We start from the raw sequence: 22468 nt of genomic DNA on the forward strand, positions 1-22468 counted from the left end.
AAAATATTGATACTGAGCAGCCCGAGCTTCTGTGACGCAGATCGAAACTCTCAAATAATTATCGTTTGATAGATTACAATATCTTTTTCTTAGAGCTAATGGCTCTGGGAAAAAAATGGTTGGAACACAAAATAACCGTTTTCACAAAAAATCTTAAAACAAAAATAATATTTTTTGAACCCCTATCCTTACCGATTAAACAAGATTATCCAACTATCAAATAGAAGGTTGAAAATTCCTGAAGTACCCAATTAAGAACTTTTGTCATTTCTTGACGGTGGTTCATATTTATTAAATGTATTCAATGTCGTTCAGCTCGCACGACAGCTTCAACTTCTCGACTAAATATTCTCAAAGTCGTCGAACAACGAATTAGTCCGCTCTTGTAATCAATTCTCCTTTGCAACCTCTGCCTTTAACAATAAGATTGGAAAATTTATATTCTCCCAACAAGCAGGAAGCCTCTAGTCGACAACTCTTGCCAGAAATATATTTCCATTGTTCTTGTTCGCGACGGCAGAAGCTTGCCTTTTATAAGTGAGATAGTAATAGAACCTGATGATGTGACGTGAGGATATTACAGCGATGCTGCTATATGGTTCACATATATGTATAATGTCACATATATATACATTAGGGTAGTTCAGAAAAGGGTCGTTTTTTTAAATCTCGTTCTTCGCCGAGATTCTTGCATTTTTTCACTAAAAAATGGCTCATGCGACATCTCAATTTTAAAATTCCTGAAAAATGGCCTTTTGCAAAATTTCAAAGTCGGTGTTACGTCCAGCATACCACTTCTCTCTATTTTTCCTACTCGCTAACTCTCCCACAGTTCTTACATGAAGCTCATGGTCTCTGTCCTGTCCTCTTATCTCTACGTAGTCTCACGCTATTCACTATCGCGCTTACTAATCAAATTCTATTCCCTACCTTTAGCATCTTCACACCTTTTCTGCACCCGTAAGTTTCAAATCTCTAGCGACACTCCTATTCTAACTCTCAACAACTTGACATCTAAACTTCTTATACATCTTTCGCACAGCACAATTCATTTCTACAAGTATTTCAACTTCTACGCAATAAACATATAATCGATTTATCAAACATACCCAAGGTTATTCAATCCTCATCCTGATTTCCGGTTGACCGGGAACGTAAAAGCGAAGCCAACCTATTTACTCCTACCGCTCAGGAGTAAACTCTACTCACGGACGTAACATCGGTGAGGCAGTAGTAAAATTTTTTCAACCCAGACCTTTTGCGTGAGCTATTTTTTAGTGAAAAAGTGCAAGAATCACAGAGAAGAGTGAAATCTAAAATAAAGGCCCTTTTCTGAACCACCCTAATGTACACATTGTGATTTATTTGGTGTGTCTACAAAGTTCTTACTTATTCAGAACTACAACCATGGAAGATTCCACAAAATTGTGATATTCTCACAAGGAGTTTATGTTTCGCATGTTCATCGTACATGAAAAGGTCCTTGATCTCGTGACCTAAGGTGATATTGTATGAGATTTCAGTAAACAATCTGAAAGGTCAGAGCAAGCTTTCACGCTACGGTAATAATAAAGATGACCAAAATCAAGTTATACGCAACTGTATCAGGATCCAGTCAACTTCTGTGTGCAATTTGAAATTCCCAATTATACATAGGATTTCATTCTCAGCCTTTCCATGTATATTATTAGGCATAAAGTTACATCAGAGGGCATTCACTTGTATACAAATAAGCGATAAAATCACGCGGAGGAATTGTATTTTTATTCAACAAATGCAAAAATATTGAATTCGTTTTAATTCGTTTCTTTTGAAACTCTTAACTTTTATAATTATTTTTACAACAATACTTTTACAATTAAGATTCTTGATAAAATCACGTATAGTGTATTCAACGATTACGCGAATAAAATGATTTCTTTTAATTCAGCTTTTTACCATTATTTTGTTTTATCGTCGAGAAAATTTGAAAGATCTGTAGCTTTTCATGTAATAAATTATTTGCTCACTGAATGTCTACATATTTTCTTCAAGTTTACAAGGATTGCACGAGGCTGAAGTTCGTGAGATTAGCTCAACAAAGTTTTGAATAAGCAACTTGGTTATTTTAATTATTGAAGGTATAACTATCAGTTACGAAGGAATTGAATCATGCCTCAAGTAAAATTTCGCATGCTCCTATTTTGTGCTATTTATTAAACATGAGATGGTTGCAGTGGCTTAACTTTTAAGAGGCTGAAGTAAGTACCAAAAGGTTACTATAATGATTGACATTTCGAAAAAACCGTTATCCCACAATTTCAAGAATGTTTGAAAGGCAGTAAATTATAATAAACCAAGTCATTCTCATATTTTTTAAAGTTAATCACTTCAAAGTCACTGTAAAATTGCAAACATTACTAATTTCAGCCTTATGAATTTTATTTGCGATAGATGTAACACATAATGTGCTCGATTCTGACCGATTCAAGGCCACCGGTATCCTCTACTACCATCCATTTAACCTGCGTCAGAATCCAACACGTTATGTGTACAGTTTTTACACTAACATTGTACACATCAGCTTATACTCCCGAGTCAACTCATCAATATCCAGTCAGTATTTTTCAAATCTGAAAAACAACTCTCAAATTCGGCCGTCTTTCATTCGCTACGACACACAGTGGTTCCAAATCCCGAATCGCTAGCCAAAAACCGAAAAATGAAGTTTATATTCAAGGAATTTCACCTGCGGGGTCAGGTAGAGGGGTATTTCAAGGAACCCTTTCAAGGCTCGGTAGGTTTCAGGTGTTGCCTTTAGCCGTTGGGATCTCATTCGCAACGGAGCACTCGACTTGGTATAGTCGGTCGTGCGCTACGCTAGAAAAATATCGTTTAGTTGTGTTCAAAGTGATATATCTTCAAGTAGAATTGAGTTATTTCAATTCTGCAAAATGGACTCTCTTCCTGGATGTAAGTACACTTATTATGTTATTGCGATTTCTTATATTAATCATACACCGAGCAACAAAAATTATGAACATCTACCGTAAATTCTCGTGCTCGCTGCGGAAAAAAGTTATGTTCACATTGAGTAAAAGTTAATAATTCTAAATAATTCTATAGTGGCGCCTTTGCTTGTGTGGCTCACGTACAGCGCTCTATACTAATGCGCACAGTGTCGGTGTGTTGGCTCCGATCGGCGAGTTGGGGTGATCGTGCTCTCTATTGTCGACCGACGGTAGAGCCATCTTACGGATTTGCGAGTCGCGGAAAGTTTTGCTTCAAGCGGCCCATAAGCCGTGCGCTTCTATGTGACTCGATCTTCGTTGACTATACTGTGCGAAGTGCATCACAGAAGGGTGCGAATGTGAGTAATTTGTTTCTCATAGATATAATTATTATTGTACCGGATTCGACTATCATTTTCATTAACAAATCATTACTGATTCTTAAAAATTTTCTATTATTGTCTAATAGTACAAGATAATTAGGTTTGAAACTGGCAAAAAGGACTTAAATCTTAATTTTTTTTAGGACAAGTAGAGGGTCATTAGAGAAGCCTAAAACCGCCAAAATCCAACAAAATTTCCTTGTGTTGGGTCCGCCATCTTGGAAAACATGAAAAACAGGCAATCCTCGATATCTCGACTCCTATTGGTCGGATTATCGTTTCTTTTTTTTAGTTTTGTAGGGAAAAATATCATCTACAACTTTTATTTGAAGTAATTTTTTATAGCTGCGAAGGAAAACATTTTATGCCATTAACAAATTTTGGAAAATCTCAAGCTATAAACTTAATGCAAGCGACACTTATTGTATATTTTCAATTATTTGAAATACAGATTGGATATTTTCGAAAAACAACTGAAAGAATTTTTAACAGATTCATAATAATTCAATAATTTAAATAAGAAAACAATTTCTGAATGAATCTAAACATACTATTTAATTTAAAAATTCTCAATCACTAATAATTTCGAATTATTAAAATTGATCCCATTCAAAAACAATAAACTTTGAAAAGACGACATCTTTTTTCCATTTGCGATTAATGAATAGTTAAAAATTCAAACAATATAACTAAATAAAACTAAGAATAAATAATATACCAGCTAAGTCAAGCAAATCAGTATCGCGTGAAGCCATGGCTTTGTTGGAATCGCCAACTGCAAACAAACTAAGAGTAGTTGCAATGTCTGACTGCAGCGACTCTAGCGGCAATAACGATAGCAATTTGAGCCTTAGCAATTGGATAATAGCAATTGGAGCCTTTAAGTTTAAGTTTCTTTAAGTCATTTTATTATATGAATGTAATATTTAATGTAATTTCTTAATAATTAAGTATTTGTATTCAAATTCGTATTTACATTCACATACTTTCCCAATCTACTATATCCTACACATGTACGTAATAATAAATTATTTCTATTCAAAACCCCTTAGTACCTAATTCCATAGAGATTGATTCAAGTTTAAATAAAATTATCCACCATTTTTGGGCCGCCATTTTGTTTTTTGGAAATTTGACTTCAGTTCCGTGTTCAGCGACCTCAAAAACCCCCGTGTAATAAATCTGATAACGATTCCATAATACCTTCTATATTTGGCCAGCAACTCGGGATTTGGAACCACTGTGCGACAGTTGGATGAATTAATTTTTTTACAGACCTTAAAAGCCACGGGAAACACGTAGAAAAATTAATTTTTGTCTGAGAATATCGAAAGTGAATGTTAACCTTGAGCGTCTCTTCACTTCACTCAAGATTTGCGATTTCTGCTAAAAAATATTAATCAATTTAATTCCTGAACACGTCGGATAACCATTAGACTGAAGATAGTAACGTCGACGTAATGAAACTTTGGGGAGAAAAAATCACTATTTTACAATTTTACAGTAAATTTGAAGTACTCTAATTTTAAAAATGTGAATATGTCTTGCCTCATTTCAATTTACTACATTTCAGAATTTACAAAAATTGCGACAAAACAGATTTTTCCGAAGCATGTATCATCACAATAACGTTACTAATTACTTCAGCTTCATGGATGACCTGTCTTTACCTCGAATGTTGTTTTCGCCACCATGTGGAGTAACGGGTGCAATAGGTGGCAGTCCTGATAATTAATTTTGCGCTATCCAAGCACCGGACATAACTAGTCTTCACCCGGGCACTGCGGAACACCGATCATCCACTCGTGGATGTCAATAATCCAAGCTACCGGTGACCATATTTCCCGATCCAAACTCCAAACTATGTTACAGTGGCAATTCAGTCTTCATTGGCTATTGTACAGAATATCGAAAATGACGACAAGTGCTGTGGAGACTAAAATTGGCTATCTCTTCAATGATTAAAAACTTTAACATCGTTTAAAAACAACCATACCGACCATTGAACTATACCGGGTTCTATTTCGAGTGTGGGAGCCTTGACCCTTCGTTTAATCATACTGCGTAGAATCGACCCGTTGGTCAACGTTCTGCCTAAGTACTATGCTACTATTTTCCCCCAAAAGTATCACATCTGAGAATTACCAACTCCAAATTTTTGTTAAAAATATGAAAAATTGACAAAGTGACGATTTACAGAGTGGAAAAGGGTTCCTTGTGCGCAATGACCTCTATGATTTTTTTTTCTCAACCTTTTGCCATTCGAGTTCTTATACATCCACTTTTGTACTTACAATTAATCCAGAATGATCAAAGCCTGTTGCATAATTTTTTGATCCACATCGAGCGAATAATTTTCTCATGATCGTTTTTTTTTTTAAGGTACTCCTTGCACGACCCCAATATTTTACGACTTACTGATTTTTTCTTACAATAAAGTACTTGTATCCATGTCATTAAACTAGGAAAATTTCAAGCTAATTATGTGATTTCTTTAAATAGAGGTTGTATTTTATTCAACGTTCCTGTCGGTTGAGTTTCTATTATTGATTTTTTTTGTTTAGAATTGAGCATCGTTTCCTCCATTTTACTTTTGACACAAAAAAAAAGAAAATTGAATTTGATCACGGAGTTTCTTTGTATTTTATTTTCACTACAAGAAACCATTATTGAAATAAATTCCGGATTTTTTTTTTTTTTTTTATATGACAGAATTTAAAAAAAATATATATTCTCCATTATTGTCTCATTTTGGGACCATGACATAAAAATGTGTCTTTAAGTCCCTGATTTGACAAACAAGTTTAATCGATCTTAAAAATGTCCATCTTCATGTAAACGATATTTTAATCACTTCATAAAGTTGCCAGCCTTTAAAAAAATTGCAGAAGAATTTTGAAAAATTAGCAGTATTATTTTTGACCAAAAGAAATAAAGAAATCTATTGGTTATCAGAATCCCAGAGTTACGACACTTAATTACTTAGCACAAAATGATTCCTAACAAAATGTTATCGTCAAAATCGCACATTTAATCGTCAATTTCGTGCATTGTGATTTTATTTAATTTAATTTAATTTAATTTAATGAAATTAGTTTTGCAAAACCGCGAAATTTTTATCGGCAAATGTCTAATGATTTTTTGCCGAGTCATTTTGTTCGGAGTGCTTAAGTGCGGCTATCGAATCCCAGGGGTCAGGTGGATGACCCGTTGGTTTGACGTGAAATGTCCCATATGGACATTAAAGAGAGAGTTTTTGTAATTAAAAGGAAAAAGCCACGGACCCCGACCGACAACGAGGTGAGAAATCAATAAGTATTACAATATGCAGTAATTACAGTATTACCAACGTCAGAAAATACTTCAAAAAAGCGCATCCCCCCCACCTTCCATGGGCGTGTAGCAACCGCTCCCACGTCCCAACTCCCAGCAACCTGCACCCATATATTCATAGTACAAGTATTTTGAATTTGATTTTTTCCTAATTAACCTCTCTTCTATATTTTCCGTAGAATACTGCAAAACATATCGTATGTGAAACGGATGCGTACGTTTCACGCACCAGTTGTATAATATACTAGTTCAAACTTTTTTTTTCACTTTCAGTAAGCTGCCCCCACCTCCACTTTTCATAATTGCTTATCTTACAACAAAGGTGAGCTCAAAAATTCTGGTTTGTGTGGCTGCAAAATTCACAAGTAGCTCTTTAATACACGATTTAAAAAAAAAAAATTGATGACTAACAAGGAACCCTAGTAGGGTCGACACCTCCAAATTTGATCTAGTTCACATATGTTGTAGAATGGAGAAAAATAAAAGACAATTTTTTTGGGTTGGTTTCTCAGTTTCCGATAGAAGCACTCGATGTATTTGAATAAAATCAACGCTGAAACGCATTCATTCGTCAGTAGAAACGTTTCAGCGGTAGTTACATTCAAAGAGATCAAGCGCATCAAGAAACCGCACCGTTGGGTGCCCATCCTTGAGGGTCCTTTTCGTCACTTTTAACCGTTTTTCGACAATTGAAAAAAAAGTTCCCTCAGTTTTCGATGCTTTACGACATATATGAACTAAATTAAAATCGGACGGACTAAGCGACCTAGGGTTCCTTGTAAGTGGGGGTATTCTAGATTTCTATGCTTTACAGACATCCAGATTTCCGTGGATTGACGTTCCAAGTGTTACCTTACTTACTCTGTAATATTCTTGAAAAATGTTATGGCAGGTATACTGCAATAAAATTATTCAGATAAAGTTATTTTAAACTTGATTGGCTGAGCGAAGTTCGAGGAAGTTTTTGAAGTAAAACAACAATTTCTTCCCCCTGTTTACCTTTTTCGTGCAAGTAATGCAGCAATACGTGAACAGGTGAGTAAAACGTAATTTTTACCTTCTTACTTTCACTGTGACAGTCTCTATTTTTGTTTAACTCTAGTAGAACGGTGACGTTACTTTTTTTTCACCTATTCTGCCAAGAGAGGGAAGAAGGGGGGATTCACCAATCTTGTAAATTCCACCTCTCGGGTACATCATAACGAATTCGTGTATAGTGCCCTCCCCTCCACCCCCCTCCCCGTTACCATTCTTGGGTTAAAAAGAACCGCAAAACTTGCAAAAACTGAGATATTGTTCGGCTCGGTAAATGCAATCACCCTAAGACAAAAAATCTGTCGCGAACAAATCTGACATTACGTGACCCTAACCTTAATTTCATGCGTCGTGAAAAACGCGTAACATTCTCTTATTATTCAAAAAATCGTGAGCAACAAAGATGCAAGGGTCTTTTCGCCTCGTGCATTTTCAATATTCGTCCTCGGCTCACCTACGATTCATATTGCAGACTTACGCTCGGCCCGAAAAGACCGAGTTTACGTCCTTGTTACACAATATACTATTCCAGTTCTTTGACAACCGTACTTCCCACTTTTGGACTGCGCATTTTTACGCTTTATTCAAAATCAGCTATACAACACTTCAAGTAGTTGGTGTTCAGAGTTATTGCGTATAGAGACATGAATGACACATCATAATGGAATTCAACGAGCAGGGCAGCGTAGCTATTAAAAACTAAATGTGTTCATTGGACAAATAGAAAACCGTGTTCTATTGCCATGGCATAAAAATTAAAACATGATATAATTGAGAGTCTCATTATAAGTTTTGTGAACGATCTCTGTAAAACGTGCAGTGTAATTCCGTTAAGCCGCGAGTCGTTCTTTGATTAAGAACAAATGAGAGTAATAATACATAGAGCAGCTTACTTTCTAGTTAGAGTTGAAGTGTAGGGAGTGTAAAGCGCCTCTAATAGCTGACAATGAGCTGCTTCTGCTGCCGGCTGCGGTTCTTGCTAATTAGTCATAACCCGCTGGAACACGTTGCGTCACTCACGATGGCACCAAAATCACGCCGAAGAATATTCCTCGAGGATCATTGGTCTTCCGTATTATCGTTATAGTTATTGCCATCCTCAGCCGCTATATAACTCTGCTTGCAGCCTTCCTTACGCGTTACGAGTTTTTCATTTATTTCCCCTTCGGAAATAAAAAACAAAACAAAAAACCAATATCATATACATTACATATAATTGGATGGATTTGGCCTACGGGATTCACGACCCTCCGCCGCGGCCGGACAGAAAGGATCTATCCGGCATTTTTAATCACCACGTATACGCTCGCTCGCTCCCGTGTTTCATCCATGGGGGCCACCTATTTACAGTCGATATTAGCCCCTGGTTTGCAACGCTTTCCCGCGCCCTTCAAGTCTACCGGAAATCACGCGACCTTTGGCTCGTTAGTTGAAGTTCGAACGCTTTCTGCAATGGCGTTACGGCTTTTGTTTGCAAAGACGAGCCCTTGAAAAACTTGTACACAGCGGATCCAATTTTGAAAGGTCGTTCTTGGAATTCGAAATGTTCTCATGTAAATAACATGATAGAGATATCATTTCGGCTTGACAGTTATAGTTTAGCCACTAAAGAGGATTAAAGATAAATTTTTCCTTAAAATTCATTTTCAAGACTTGAAACGTATGAGCCGCGAAAGCTGCGGACTTTGCTTTCCCGATATTTTCATAAAGAATTGAATTGTCAGCAAATTCATGGTTAGCATTTTTGTTGTGAAGTCATTAGTTTCGCCGCTAAAGACGCTCAAAGATGAACTTTCACATAAAAGTGACCTTCGAAGCTTAGTTACAACTTTAAAGCCGTATGACCTACGGATATCACGCATAACTGAACTGCACCTTGCAGGGAACTTGATTTTTTACGATATACTTTCAGAATCAAGTCTGTGTATTATTGAATGTGGCGGGGTAGACATAATTTTTCAAAAAATAACGTCCTTTCCATATTATTCAAATGGAAAAACTTCAAACTCCGAGAACGACGTGATAAAATTGGAATTAACAATGAGAGGTAATCAGCGTAAGGCAAGGACTGTATGTTTCCTATGTATAATGAGGTTTTCTGATCAGAGTGAAAAAAGTTTGCTCCCAAACGAAACACCGTAATGTACATTCTGTTTGAACGAAAAACGGAAAGTATCTAATAACATATCATGTTGTTATATCGATCATTGGACGATATATTTTTTTGTGTTCGCCATGAGATAAATTGTCTGTTCTCTTCAACCCAAACTAGTGTTTATGTCCACCTGATTGGAATTTGTGTCAATTTGTGCACGCTTTGATAAAATCGTCACTTTTTCCCGCCAAATAAACTGCATAGGGACACAATCGCGCGGCGTGAATGGGAAATCGATGCACGTAAGATAAAAGAACCGATATAACTTAGGAGTAAACCATAATAGCGATCATATTTTTGCTCCTTGTTACCAACACATGTGCTTGCGTACAAACGTATTTTGCGGCCTAAGTTCTCGAAAATGACCGAGTATTTTGCGAATTGTTGGCAGAGAAATTATCTTGAAAATACGAGTCTTTGGTGACTTACAATTATCGTGGAATATCGCTGAAGTATCCCTGACTCGGCCGCAATTAAAGATTTCAAGACCTTCCCAAGGTATTTGACGGTTGAATTTGAAAACGAACACAAAATCAACGTGGCCACTGTCGTTGAAAGACTTGCAATTTTATTTCAGTTTAACGATCATTTTCGGGCAATCGGTAGCTACCAAGCGGTATTTCGCGCAAAACAGAATCATGATAGGAGAGACTAAAATGTAATTTCACAATCAACTAATTCCTAGATACTGAGAATTTATCTCGCAAGATTCACCTGTATGTGTGCGGCGTATGTCATGTGGTAAATTGGGCACGAAAATGAACGGATCGCTCGGAGTTGACTCTCAATATCAATAAGAAAGGCAAGCTTGTAGTTCAACTACTGATACTTAAATACATTATTAATGGAAAAGTTCTTTCACTTTCGTGACTAAAAGAAATCGACACTCTATTTCTTTTCTAAATCAAAAAATTATAACTATTTTGTCTCTTCAAATATGAAAGGTCTGTTAAAATATCGCGGTACCTTAATTTCGAAAAATTATAATATACGCGTAATGCACCCTCAATAGCGCTTGATTGAAGGAGTACGATAAGGCAGAGAAGACCGAACGCCCTGAAACTCATAGCTCAGGTATCACCACCTAAGTGAAAGATGATTCGTGACCTCTTTGTCCGGGATTCGAGTGTTCGTCGCGGTGTATGAAGGTGCGCCATAAAGCTGGAGGGATGATCGGCCGTGCGGGAAAATTAAGCCGCTTAATTCAGTCGGAGAATATTCGAGAGATCGATTCGCGTGCTACGAGGCCATATTTACCCAAGTCCGCGACCGTCAAGAGGCGGTCAAATATTCAGGATTTTACCCGTAGAGTGTACAGAAGAAAAGGGATAAAGGGGGGCGGCGAGGAGGAGAGGGGGAGAGGGAGGGAAGCTCACACGAAGAGAAAAAGGACCGCCGCAATTTTACAATCAGCATCGAGACCGAGACATGGATGTCCCTTTCCTCGTGCCGGACATTGAATGTTACACACGGTGCGTTGTACATGCATACAGTTCTCAGGGGGAGTCGTCGTGTCGCCGATGGCTAGGGGCTCTGTCGCTCTATGCGCCGCGCCGCACGGTTCCCGTATCGACCGAGCGGTGCCTCGGCCTGCCGCACAACCAGCCTCCTCCTCCCCCCCCCCCCCTCCTTGCCCTGCCTCTCTCCCATCACGCCATTGCCCCTGCCCCACGCCGCGTACCGCGACCCGCCGACCCGGTGTCCGGGTGTCCAGGTGTCCCGCTAATCAGCCTCGTCCCACGTGCCCGTTCAGCGAATATTCCGGCCGACTGTCGCGAGTCATGACTCACCGCGCACCAGCAGCCCTCGGGTCCCAGGCCCTGAAACCCCGCGTCGCGAATTCCCTCGAATTCCCTCCAATTGTAAGGCATGCCTGAAGTCGTTCGCACGGCCCAGTTGGCGGTTAATTTGATTCACAGGAACGTCGGGATCGCCATAAAGCTCGTCCGCACCCGCCTCGAGGGGGCTCAACGTCACATTGTCTGTTGAGACGGGTTTCTGATACGCGGAGATTGTTCACCAATGTTAACACGGTGTTAGAGCGGTCCGAGCATTGCGCATTGCTTGGCGATTAGCGGGATTCGTTACGTCTAACCGATGATTGGCGAGAATGGTAGGAGCGATTGCGGATACGAAAGGGACCGGTTGATATTCAGGAATTGGAAAAGCCCCAGATTTCGTCACACTCGATAATCCTTGTGCACATTGTGCTTATGCGTGACGAAGCAACGAGTCGGCACGACCTTCACCCTTTTTGTTATCGGTGTTAAACTTGTTTCTAGTTTACTGTAAGTGTCGAGGATCGATATTATTGTGCGGGAGGAAAAATTCGCCCGGGTAAATTTTTCACGTAGACGTATAGAAATATCGAGCCGAGGGTGATGGGCATTTCGGAGGTTCAGTTCGGTTGCGGATTTCGAAAGTCTTCGACTTCCGTCGGTATCGTAACGTTGGGAGCGCGGGGAGCGGCAGGCCAATAATCGTTGATATCGTCGCAGGGCCGCTTTGAACAAACCTCTCGTCAAGCTTCATTCCACGAACACCATTTGGCCGCCATAGTTGCGCAGTGTTGAACGCGTTCACTTCCGGGATCTGACGAAAAGCAAACAAACGACAACCGCACCCCCGACTTAACCGGAAACCCTGCGATCCGTTGACGTCGACCAGCGACGCTAGACTGCGAACTCCCCGAAGACCGACGTCGCTGTGCGTCTGCGTTAGGCACCGAGTGTCACGACGCGCGTCTCCGCCGCCCCAGCGCCACCCCCGCAGCCACGAACAGCGCCTCATTTTCACTGCAGTGACCAAGAGAGTTAGTCAATGGCTGTGCTATCTTTCCCCCCTTTCTCTGCCCCAACCGATACTCCGAGTCCATAGTCACTTTTCTTACTACTTGGTGGTCAGTTGTTTTTTTTTTGTCTACAAAATAGTCACTTGAGTTGCATATTTTATTACAATCATCCGTGGTGCGCACTGAAATTTTATTTGTACATTTCAATCCTATTGCAATTGTTCCGTGAGGTTCCCAGAAAACGTATGCATCGGAAATAGTTCAAGAGAATTTTTAAGCATCGCTTTGGTGAAAAAGAAAACAAAGCCAACCGATTTAAATGGAGTATTTTCAATATTTCTTTGACACCTCGAGGGTTGAATTCAATCGTTTCCCTTAAAAATGTTACGCATATCCAATTTAATATACCCCGTTGATAATGATGCCTAGAATGTTTTCTATGCATCCTTACTTCCACTGTACCACTGCATTTACGAAAAATTGCTTTGCTTCAATTCCAAGTGTAGGCAATTCTTTAAAAAATTCGTCATTTTTTTTTGCTGCGCAGAATCTGCCATTAATTTTTTTAATTCTTTCACCAATGCCAATTGTAGGCATTGGTTCCAATAAAATAACAAAAAAGGTGCAAACATAGCTCTCAATAATAGTTCGTACCAAACTTTTTTCATTTTTGATTCACACTTTTCAAAGAATTTAATTAAGATCCATAATTTCAAAGTAACTGGTGTTTTCAAAGAGTTACCACGCGACTAGTACTGCGTAGATGCTGTAAAAAGCAATTTCGAGGCTATAAACATGGGAAAGAACTATCTGATTTTTATCATCGAGTTCGAAAAGATATTGCCCAATCTCGGTAACGCCTCATATAGTATTACACTACACAGAATAATTGATTGATCTATTTGAAAAACGGAGAAACACCACTTCCTACAAAAATCAAGAAAACCAATCACATCTGTCATTGACCGAGTAAAAAATTACTTATAGCTTGCGGAACACATTTGCAATTTCACTGAATGGATATGATGAATTGAGTAGAAAGCATCAGAGAATCAAATTTTCCTATAAAATGAAATTGTTACAAAATTTCGGTCGATTAGAGAAAAATAGAAAGAGAGCTTAGGAACCAGATACTGAAAATTTTACGGACAATACTGATTGTGTACTTAACCAATGGGAAAAAAATTCAAAATTTGAAATTTTTGATATTTAACGTTTTGTTTCTTCGAAAATAACGGTCCTTCGAATATATTGTAAGAAAAATAGATACTCAGGTGTAGATTTTTAATCTTAACGCCATGCACCAACTCTTCGCATCGAAGTCGAGTCGCGTATGCAACATCATTATTTTTTCATTTCCCTTGTGTGTTATCTAAAATCGTTACTTGGGTAATTCACAATTATTCTATTTCTCTGAAAACCCTTAGAATAATATTTCAACGTAATCCGTTATAAATGAGATTCTGGAACCAGTAAAAAGTTTTTGAAAACACAATTCAATCAGAAATGAAAGAATAACAACCCTATTCAGAAACTTGTTGTACCCGCTTGATGAACTCAAAACCTTTTCGCTAATAAAATAAGCTACTGGTCCACGAACTTAAAGACTCAACCATGGGTCATGACAAGGCGATAGAATGAACAATTCGGAGGTCCTCATAGCCTGTCAAGAAAAAGTATTTGGCAGTTTTTTTTTTATCAACCAGCTCGTCAATTTTTTAAATATATTTCCGAACAATCAGTTGACTGTAACATGATCCAGAATTGTGATGACCGAGGCAATTAGGGTAGACGAAGGAACGAACACATAAGCTCTGGGTATTCTGTTATCGCGGTCGAGCTTGCGGTAGCTTCTCCGTTTTTGGCTCGGTCTTGGTTTTTTGTTACGACCGTTATTACCCTTACCCGTGTCATGTCGTACCCTGCATACCCATTATTTCTGTGTAATCCTGCGGATCCTCAGGTTCGGGGCGTGGTCCTTTTTTTTGTTTGGATATAAGGAACGTACGGTATGGCACAGTCATAATGGTTCTTTAATTCCCATTCACCAACAGCGCCAATAGCCATTCGAAATGCTGGCAACGGCATGAGATTAGTCTACCCAGAGACTGCTGACTACGAAGATCAGCAGTATCGGATCTAAAACCATATGCACGAGGAGAAGTCATTGTCAGTACCAGTGTGTTTCGATAAGCTACGATGTAAATTACGACGTACACTTCAAAGTAAACTGCTGAACCAAGAAAGACTACGATTAGGGGTAGAGTGGAATATTTCCTCTTTATAGACGGTCATTGAATCCCGCGATTAGTTAACAAGTCTTGTCGTATATTGCCATCATAACAGGATGGTATTCAAAAACCATGGATTGATGGACTTGATTCACTCTTTTTTTAATCTTAGGATTGATGTCTTGATCGATGATAGGATGTAAATTGATGTTGTTTCGGACGAACCAGGTAGATAATGCACACGTTGTAGGGTCAATATTTCATTAATTGTGGTATAATTTGGAAACTGTGATCGATGGCCTAATTAAAGAGCGAAAAAGAGTCCAGTGGATTGCATATGTTGAATAACAACGGTTTACAACCCGGTAGAAGGTAGGCAACAATCAATTAATTCAAGTGGTGGCTAAAACAAAATGGCAGACGACTAAAAATCATTGTCTCGAGATAAACAAATTAACCTAAAAGTGCAGGGTAGTATAGTCAAAACTGACACAGAAGTATGGTAACACGGCTGTTTTGGACTTTTCGTGGATTTCACTCGTTTTCTTTAAACTATTTTCACTAATTACGGCTTCAAACTATCCTTAATCTAGGTCATACTGAGTTTTAACAGCTTAAGGTGGAACTGGGCAATCCACACAGAAAAGCTTTACCCACACAGAAGGAAAAAAATGCCGAATACATTTGATAGAAATCTGCATAGCATTCACGGATAGATTCGTGTGATTTCCTAGATATCTGATGGATACTTGGATGGATATCGCATGTTTTCTGAAAAATCTGCTACTCCGAAAATTTCGATCGATTGGTGTACATCTTCGATACATCTTCTGCTACTCTTTCGACCGAGGGTACGCGGACTCGATAATTTTCAAATCGCTCTTCACGATAAAATGTACACACAATATTCACATCGTATGTAGGTATGATAATTAATAGCTAAAGATTCAATAGAATTCTTGGACGCCTCTATTGATGATAACTAATGTACATCCACTATAACGTCAGCATTACACGTGAGAAGTAAAAAAACTGTAAAACACACATGCCTGATCACAATACGTGGCGAAATGAGGCATAACTTTCTTATCTCATCTGCTGTTGTAAATAATCTTTGTTCTTTACAACTATAAGACTAAATTTTGCTATTATACGGTGCATACGCCACTGACGCGTTATTAGGTAGTTTGCGTCATGTGTCTACGAACAACTTTTCGTTGATACCATAGAATATACGAATTCTATGGATAATACAATATTGCGTCAGATAATTTACGTGAAATACGTTCACATTGGAATATTTATTGGAACAATTTTATGTAATATTGGAAATATTAAAAGTCGGTGCGTATATGGTAACTTCATGCGATAAATCATTTTATGCGCATGGAATACTTGATTTGCAAGGGCAGAACCAATTGCGTTTGGAATAATTTTATTTACGACGGTTTTATGCTGAATCGACAGATATCTAAGATCACGTAATTTTGGATAAAACTAACAATTCAACAGCAATGCAATTTTCAATACTTGAGATCAAATTTTTTTTGCCAAGATTTTGGCAATTATCGTGAAAAACTTGTAGCTTAAGAGCCTGCAAATACCAGCGACCGTTAATTTTGACAAAGATTATGTCATTGCAAGATATTCAGGTACCAGCACGGTCTTAAACTATTTCTGTGAATGATGCCTGCCAAGTGTGTTGTAAAACAATGACTCCCACCTTGACCATCTGAAGTGTTGAAGTATGCGTGCAGAAGTGTATTCTTCGACTTTGTTATTACTGTTTGTCTGAAAACAGTACACATGAACGTAAAAACATGCATTGTGACAAGAAAGCATTGTCACAAACGATGAAAATATCGCCAGAAGTTATCGAAAGCTCCGTACCCGTGTAGTAGGTATGATGCAAGCAACGTACCTCTCCGCTGGCAGTAACTGTGAGTCATGTAATGACATACCGGAGAACGGAATCGACGGTTGGCAAGTCGAGGGTGAACGTGTGTCTGGGGTTGCCTATACGAGGAGTCCTGAAACGCGCGCGTACAATGAAATTATTCGGTGCGAAACTGAAGGCGCGGCAAGCCTACCTCGCGTAGGAAACTTCGTGGCACCTCGCGGGGTAAGTGAAGGCGATCGTTATCGCGATGAGTTATACGATGTCGAATCTAACGGGTGATAAATCATTCCGTCGGAATCCTCATACCTATCAGTTCTCTCGGTAATCACCGTATTTACTTATAACACCATTCAAATCGAGTAGATATGAATGTATATATAGTAGGGTGGTCCCTAAGAGTATCATTCTTGAATTTCGTTCGGCTAGCCCCTTGAATCGGCTCTAGATAATTAAAACAATAATTCCATCATTTTTTATGATCTTTATCTCAACTCTAACCCGAGCCCCAGAGAGTGTGGATTTCATTCAACCCTTTCAGGGGCACGTTAAATCTACCGAACGGATTTAGATTAAATTTGGTATAGGGGGGTTTCTTGGGTCGTTGATTACGAATCTGAGCTGGAAATTTCAAGATTCGAAATAACAGATCCAATATGATGGAGGGAAATCCAAAAAGTCATTTGATTTCGATGAAACTCGGTACGTGAGGCTTTTTGAGGTCGCTGATTGCGAATCTGAACTCGGGATTATAAAATCCAAAGTGGTGGGTCCAATCGACGTTTCTTACGAAAACTAGCACGTTTCGGCTTTTTACGAAAACTAGCATGTTTCGGTGTTCACTACGAAAACTAACACGTTTCAGATATTGCCGCGAAAACTAGCACATTTCGGTTACCCCTGCTAAAACTATCTTTTTTCGATTAGTGCAATAAGGATTATCTGAAGATTTGTGCGGTGTGCGGTAGTCGAAATGAAAGTCAATTTGCGGATGTAGAAGTGCGTTTATTCGCGTCAAGATAATCTTATGAGTATCGCCGAAATTGCGCTGTCGATTCAGATCTTAGAAAAATTAAGGCTTGTTTCACAGCTTCGTTACAGATGATTTACATTTTTTCCAGTTTTTTTATCAACACAAATATTAATTAGTCGAACTATATTTATATCACGTAGTACTTATCTGAACTATACGTAATCTTTCTACAAGAGTGTATCAACTATTGTATTTTACTGAAGATTTTATTGAAAATCAGTCTTTTTGGACTTTTATACCCAGCAATACTAAACTCTCACTAATCTGTATTAAAACTTGCTAGTTTTCGCGATGAATGTCGAAACGTGCTGGTTTTCGCAGTGAAAACCACAACATGCTAGTATTCGTAAGAAATCTGGGATGCACGACTTTTCGAAAGAGGCGTCGCAATATGGCAATATCAATTGACATTTGGGATTTTGGTTCACTATATTAGATCCGCCACTTCGGATTTTCAAACTTTGAGTTCAGATTCGTAATCAGCGATCCCAAAAACCCCTCTATGCAAAATTTCATCGAAATCCGTTCGGCGGATTTAATGTGCCCTGAAAGGGTTGAATCAGGAAATCGACCCTCTTGACGGCACGGGTTGGCCTTGAGTAAAAAATCGGAAAAAACTGGGAAATTATTTTTTATTTTATGGGGCGAGCCGGTCGAATTTCAAAAGTGACCTTTTTAAGGACCACCCTAATACATAAGTATAACCATCACCGCTGTAAACAATCTCGCACCAGGGGAATTTTCGCCTTCGTGTAGACATGTTTCTCAGATAAGTGACCAAGGTGAACGGACAATGGAGGATTGGGGTTGGAAGGGCAGACACGAATCAGTTCTGTAACTCACCGGTGAACGATGTGATAATATGCTTACCCTCGCATGTTACGTAAGTATATCCATACGTGTGGTCGCCGAGAAAAGTAAGCCTTTTCACCCTGTAAATCCTAGTAATCCTCCTGCTCAGGCCTTTGACCGAAGCCTTATAATGCGCTTGAAATGTCCCTCCGGCAAACACCTAGCTTCCTATTGTGCATTTCACAGGTTACAATGAACTTGCAATCCTTATTAAACGATTACTAATGTTTCTAAACAATTCCACCTAATATCGACATTTGACAGCATTACTTAGCATGTCGAAATTTATATATTCTGACTTTTGTACGATTAAATTGCTTTCCCGGTGAGTCGTCGTAATGGAGTCTTGACCCACTCGACTGATCTGATTCAAATATCGAGTGGGTATTTCAATGATCATTGTCATCATTTTTTGATACGTTTAGTATGGAAATTTGTTGTTCGTAAAGATCAGTTGAATGTTTATAAGAACAGTTATTACCTGGAACTTTTAATTAATGAGTTGAGGATAAAATTGCGACTCAATGTGGATTATGGTGATGTTTATTATTGCTAAGAATCTAATGGCAATACATGTAAGTTAATTGCCATTATATCGGCCATAACATGCTAATGTTTTCACATTTTTTCAACAATTAGTGACCACACTAATTGAGTCTTATTTATTGAGTAATTCGATCTCAGAATGAGAGGACCATCATCTTTAACAAGTATTTCAGTTTATCCCCCCTGCTAGTAATCAAAACCTTGAAACCAATCCATTACCGCATCTACAGCTGCTGCTGGGTAATTTCAGTCGATGACCGATTTGCGCTCGACTGCAGGTAGAGAGGGAGAGAGTACAAGAAGAGAAGGATAAACCGAGTTGAATGAATTCGTAGTCCTAGGTAGCTAAACTCTTGCTGGAAAATCTTGAGACCGCAAAAAATTTCTGGCGAAAAGGATCTTTCGCCTGTGATCTATAGGCTTCGCAGCGCATTGCTTATTATATTATACTTACGCTGCCGGTAAAAGTAGCCACTGTTTGACCGTTCCTCATCCCCGTACACTCGAACCCTGAAATGGTGGGCTTGGCATTTAATAAATCAGGTGACGTCGCGACTTACCCTTATCGGCACGTAAAGGTCACAGACCGCCGGATAAGGATGTTCCGCGAAGCTCTAGCAGCTTCGAAGCGGAAACCCTCCCTAACTTCCCCTCTTCAAAATCGTGGCCGGTACAAAGGAGGAAGGGAACTCCGTCTCGCAGTGACCTCAACGCGTGACCTCGCCGAAGAGTCTGCGGTCAGTCAAGATCGTCGTCTCGCAGATCCCACGCGCCCGAAACTCAGATTACGAAATTACGCTCCCGAATCGCGGCCAGAACTTTCGCCATTTGTTACATCACACGCACGCTTGAAACGAAACCATACAATGATTAGCATAACAGCTGATGTTAAATCGAAGCTGACCAATAACTGTACGTTTCGTATAAAGAGAATGGCAGCGGTCATAACACTTTTTTAATGATAGATCAAATAACACCTTCGATAGCTCAGTTGGTAGAGCGGTGGACTGTAGTTGGTCAAGATTGCTGTATTCAAAAGACATCCATAGGTCGCTGGTTCAAATCCGGCTCGAAGGATACATTTTTTTCGAGTTTTTTTTGATATTTTTAATGTTATAACGAACTATTGTAATCGTAAGAAATATAATATAATAATTTTGTACAGTGTGTTAGATTTGGCGAAAGTCCTGAAGCATTGTTTTAGTACATAGTACTTTATCTATACTCTGAATTCTGGATTCATTTTGCATTCAAGTCTATTCACTGAAACACTGCATAAACAAAAGTTTATTTGTTTGAAATGAACAGTATTTTTCTCTTGAACAAATTATTATTTAAAAACAACAGCAGCTAAGTGCCGAGTGACAGAACGTTAATGAATTCTATTCATTCCGAATCACTGAATTAGGATAAAGTTTTGACCTTTGATACCGTTTGAAATGTTTCTTTTCCTCGTGAAAACTAATTCCTAACGGCGCAAAGTGATGTGAAAAAGCTTAGGCATCAAGTTAATAGGATTTCAATTTGTAATCTTCAAAGGATCATAGAACTCAAGTCTCCGACAAGTTAATAAAATCGAATTCTACAAATATCCTATGCAAAATATCATAGATCCTGATTTACATATATCTGTATGACTGCTTCATGCAGGATGTGATAAATAATAAAAGACACCTTTCAAAATCCGTCTATACATAATAGTCCAGTCAAGATAGGCAAAAAATCAACCTCACTTTGCATTAATTCCGTTTTCGTTTTTTCTTGGTTCAATCGTTGGGGGGTCACTGGGAGTCCTTAAACCAAAAGTCGACCAAATCGGCCCCTTGCTATCGCCGCCATCTTGAATTTTATGAAATTTTCTTCAATAACTCGGCCATTTTCAATTTTAACGAAAAATGCTAAAGACATAAATTGTAGGAAATTTAATTTCCTACAAATTTGTTCATGTTCATTTATGCCCTAAAGTCAAAAATAAACAAGATAATACAATAGTTTTACTTCGCCGCTATTTTCAGGTTTAATTCGAAAAATATCCATTTTTTGAAAAAAAACGCAAGAACCAAAGTTGTAGGAAATTGAATTGAATGAATATAATTGAATTTCCTACAACTTTTGTCTTCACCATTTTTCGTTAAAATTGAAAATGGCCGAGTTATTCAAGAAAAACCATTTTTGATATAATGCAAGATGGCGGCGATAGCAAGGGGCCGATTTGGTCGACTTTTGGATTGAGGACTCCCAGTGCCCCCCCCGCCACGATTGAACCAAAAAAAAAAAAACGAAAACGGAATTAATGCAAAGTGAAAACCTATCTATAACGGCATGCACTGCAATATGCACATTGTACAGATGTGTACAAAACCGAGAATGCACATTATGCGTTCCAGAGTTGGCGGCCGGAAGTTTGAATATTTTATTCGAACAATTGGTTCGAGTTTCGCGGCTAATGAAACTCCCTGTCACGTTCCGTTCGCAGGATAAGAATATCGAATCAACTCGGCTATAAGGTCCTCGCTGCGTGGGTACTACATTATTAACCCGTTCCAGGCTCCCCCGCAACAATTGGCAAAGCCCTAACAACACTTACCTACGCTGCGCTGGGCTGGAGGGGGATTACTAAGTTAGATATATCTGGCGCCACGCATCACGCGTCACGCCACGCCGCATGGAAGCACGCACGAATATTTCTACCGGGTGACTCGGAGGCAGGGCGACGCGACGTTCAAAAGAACATCCACCGAGTAGTTGACAACCAGATAACGTGAATCGAACTTGACGGCATAACCTTGACAATCAAAGCTCTTGAAGCCGAGTCTGATTTTAATTCACGCCGGATGCGCACGTCGACTACCAGAAAATTCGAGTAAATGACATAAGCTTGGAAAAGTGGTATGATTGGAAACGAAAATAAAATTGGAAAATTGAAGAGAAATAAGTGAGAAAAAGAACTACCAAGCATCCAGACATTTTTTTAGCGTAATAACTGCTGTGGCACGCAGAGACTCGAAGGCGATACGAAGACTCGCTGTGATCTACGACATCCATTTGCCAAAGGCGTAGACAAATGATCCTTTTTCACGATGCTTCCAGCGACGCTGTATTATATTGTCAATTATTTACTTTCGTTAGGGTCTATTTTTCATGTCGACATTTATCATCACGTCGCGGAGTAACGGACTTGCAGTTTGTTGAATAATAGTAATTGCAAAAAAAAATACTCGT

General features: G+C 38.8%; 1 protein-coding gene and 1 non-coding gene across 3 annotated transcripts in view; one reads left to right on the top strand and one right to left on the bottom strand.

Annotated features, from left to right (window-relative positions):
- The window catches only part of LOC124297456 (cholesterol transporter ABCA5-like), a 48234-nt gene extending 35659 nt beyond the window's left edge, over positions 1-12575 (bottom strand). The window contains exons 1-2 of one of the 2 annotated variants that reach the window (XM_046748520.1): positions 12412-12575; positions 8635-8904 (exon numbers count right to left, since the gene is read on the bottom strand). The gene's annotated coding sequence lies outside the window, so the exon portion shown is untranslated. The remainder of the gene's footprint in view (positions 1-8634; positions 8905-12411) is intronic. The other variant, XM_046748521.1, reaches the window with a different exon arrangement.
- A 7647-nt stretch (positions 12576-20222) lies between these two features.
- On the top strand, positions 20223-20323 carry Trnay-gua (transfer RNA tyrosine (anticodon GUA)). The gene is made up of 2 exons: positions 20223-20259; positions 20288-20323. It is a non-coding gene; the product is annotated as a tRNA-Tyr (tRNA).
- Positions 20324-22468: the final 2145 nt, after the last annotated feature.

The sequence above is a fragment of the Neodiprion virginianus genome, chromosome 2, assembly GCF_021901495.1.
Source record: "Neodiprion virginianus isolate iyNeoVirg1 chromosome 2, iyNeoVirg1.1, whole genome shotgun sequence".
NCBI lineage: Eukaryota > Metazoa > Arthropoda > Insecta > Hymenoptera > Diprionidae > Neodiprion > Neodiprion virginianus.